The following is a 3533-nucleotide window of genomic DNA, read 5'->3' as shown; positions in this document are numbered from 1 at the left end:
TGTCGGGGGGGAGGGGGGAGGGGTTTGTGCGGGGAGAAGGGTGCAACAATGAATGAATGGAATCCCAAAATCTCTGTAGATGTTCATTGAAATGAAAAATAAACAACCTAAATTTAAAAAAAAAAAAGAAGTGGATGTCACTCCTGCTTCCAATATTCATGGATAGGAAGACTCACTATAGTGAAAGTAGCAATTCAATCAAATACAGCTCAATCCAAATACAGATGTCAAATTCATTCTTCAAGAAGGTAGTCAAAGGACTCAATGCAGTAAACATAATTTATCCAGTTTTTCACAGTCTTAGCCCCACCTCAATGTCTGGAATGAGGGTTGCAGAGTGGAGTATACTTGGGGTGGGAGTGCGGATGTGCAGGGTGTGGAGGGGATTGTGTACCAATGAAGGAGTTTTTCTTTCGCTTTTCAAGGAGAGGAGTGAACTGGGGGTGGGGGGGGGGGGGAGTGGGGGGGGAGAAAAGGGCAACAATGAATGAATGGTATTCCAAAATCTCTGTAGATGTTCATTGAAATGAATAATCATAATAATAATAATAAAGATAGTCAAAGGAATTTCCAGTTTCATTTGGAAAGGAAAGAGACCCCCATAACAAGGAAAGTTTTTTTCTGAAAAATATGCTGAGTGAACTAACTCAGTCTGATGAGGATAAATATTTTCTAAGACCTTTATTATAAAAACAGAAGGATAACTAGTAAAACATGTATGAGAATCCAAGGGAGGAAGGGGTGGGAGCAGAGGGGTGAGAATGGATAGAGGCAAAATTACAAAGTTGCACAATTTGGTGGATGTAAAGAAGGCATAAAGTAAATGGGAAAGGTCTGGCAGGGAACTTGAAAAAACAGCGTAATGATGGGCTTAGTTCAATGGTATTATTTTAATGGGTATTACTATTCTGTCAAATATCAGTTGATAATAGGTTGATTTATGGATTCTCTACCCCATTCCGTTTATGAATATGTCTGTAGTTGTATCAATAAATTATGTTGTTGTTGTTGTTGCTGCTGTTATGTACCGTCGAGTTGCTTGTGACTCATAGCAAACATATGTACAAGAACCCGAAACCCTGCTCTATCCTGTGCCAACCTCACTGTCTCCGACACACTTACTCCCACCATCCCAATCACAGAATCGATCCATTTCATCAAGGGTCTTCCTCTCCTGCGCTGTCCCTCTACTCTCCAAGACATGATGTTCCTCTCCAAGGACTTGTCCCTTATTGCAACATACCCAAAGTATGTCAGACAAAGCTTCAGAATCCTTTCCTCCAAGAAGCATCTTGGTTTCACTCTATCCAGGACAAACCTGTTTGTTCCCCTAGCAGTCCATAGTATATTCAACACTTCTCTAGCACCACAGCTCAAAGGCATCAATTATCTTTCTATCATCCCTAGTCACTGTCCAACTCTCTGATGCATAGCACACAATTGTGAAGACCATAGCCCAGATCAGGCGCACTTTAGTCTCCAACCTGATGTCATTGCTCTTCAGTACTCTGGAGAGGTCCCTGACAGCTGACTTTCCCGATGAAATTAGTGTCCTGATTTCCTGGCTTCTGGTACCAAGAGTGTTGACTATGGAGCAAAGCAAACTAAAACTGTTAACTATCTCAATCTCTTCAACATCCATACTGATGCTGCTAATTGGTCCATTGGTAAGAATCTTTGTTTTCTTGATGTTGAGCTTCAATCTGTATTGAAGGCTGCGGTCCTTGACCCTCTGTAGCAAGCACTTCAAGTCCCCCTGTTTCAGCAAGCAGGATTGTGTCATCTATCTGCATAATGCGGGTTGTTAATGAATATTCCACCAATCTTGATGCCACATTCTTCCTCATACAGCCCAGTGTCCGTGATGATCTATTCTGCATTGTTGTTGTTATGTGCCATTGAGTGCTTGTGACTCATAGTGACCCTATGTACAAGAGCCCTAAATGCCTTTCTATGCTGTGCCAACCTCGCCGTCTCAAACACACTCATTCCCACCACTCCACTCACAGAATTGATCCATTTCATCAAGGGTCTTCCTCTCCTGCATACAGACTGAAAATACATCCCTGGCAGACTCCCTTCCTGATTTTGAACCTTGTAGTGGCTCTTTGCTCTGTTCTGATAACTGCCTCTTGGTCCAAGTATAGGTTTTGCATTAGCACAATCAAATGTTCTGGGACTCTCATTTTTTTCTCAGAGTCAGACATAGCTTGTTGTGATCCACAGAGTCAAAAGCTTTTGCATAGTCAATGAAACACAGATAGACATTCTTCTGGTACTCTCTGCTTTCAGTCAAGATCCATCTAACATTTGCTATAATATCCCTAGTACCACGACCTCTTCTAAATCCAGTCTGCACATCTGACAGTTCTCTGTTGACATATTACTCCAGGCATTTTCAGATAATTTTCAACAGAATCTTACTTGAATGTGATAGTAATGATATTGTTTGATAATTTACACACTCTGTCAGGTCACCTTTCTTTGGAATGGGCCCCTCCAGATTTCTTGTCACAACTTAGTGAGCACATCCAAGGCAGCGTTTGTTTCTTGAAATATGTCAATTGGTATGCTGCCAACTCCTGGAGCCTTGTTTTTTTGCCAATTCTTTCAGAGCAACTTGAACTTCCTCCTTCATCACCACAGTCTCTGGCTAATGTGTTATTTCATGAAATTCTTCTGTGTCAGCCCATTCCTTCTGATACAGTGATTCTGTGTACTCTTTCCATCTTCTTTTAAAGCTTCTTGGATCATTTAACATTCTACCCAAAGCATCCTTAAGTATTGTAAACCATGTTTGGTGACCTAGTGGCAAGAAGCTGCACTGCAATCCAGAAGGCACACGGTTTGATGCCAGCAGCTGCTCCACTCCTGTGCAATTGTCTGAAAATCCATGGAACGGTCAGTTATGAGTTGCTATTATTGATTCCGACTCTATGGTACACAACAACAAAATGCTCTGTTTCTGCCACTGCCTTACATCCTTCTATATCTGTGTAACCATGTGGTCAATAAACACCATAAATTTTTTTTTATTACTACAACTGTGTAGTAGATTTTGAGAACAGGGAATTGTATGTCTCCCACTGTATTTTTATTTTTCAGAAGAATTTTGCTTATTTTGGATCTCTTTCCTTTCCAAATAAACCTGCCAAGTGCCTTTTCCATCTCTTTGAAGAATGAGTTTGATATCTTTGTTGGGATTGTGGTGAACCTGCAGATTGCTTTTGCAAGGACTGTAATTTTCACTGTATTGAGTCTTCCTGTCCATGAACAAAGAACATATTTCCATTTTGTTAGGTCTTTTAAAAATTATATTCCATTTATTTTACCAAATCACTGGAACACAAGAACACACCTTCTTTTTTTATTATTAAATTTTATTAGTTTTAATGAACATTTACAGAGATTTGGGGTTTTCATTCATTCATTGTTGCACTGTTTTCTCCACCCTCCTCCCCAGTTTGTTCTTCTTCCCCCCCATGTCTGTTTTAATTGTCCAATTGCCACAGTGCTTGTCAAAGCCAGTTCTG

Source organism: Elephantulus edwardii, unplaced genomic scaffold (genome assembly GCF_000299155.1).
Source record: "Elephantulus edwardii isolate Elephantulus edwardi_28Jun2011 unplaced genomic scaffold, EleEdw1.0 scaffold00423, whole genome shotgun sequence".
Lineage (NCBI taxonomy): Eukaryota > Metazoa > Chordata > Mammalia > Macroscelidea > Macroscelididae > Elephantulus > Elephantulus edwardii.
The sequence above is the reverse complement of the archived record's forward strand: the minus strand, read 5'-3'. Positions refer to the sequence as shown.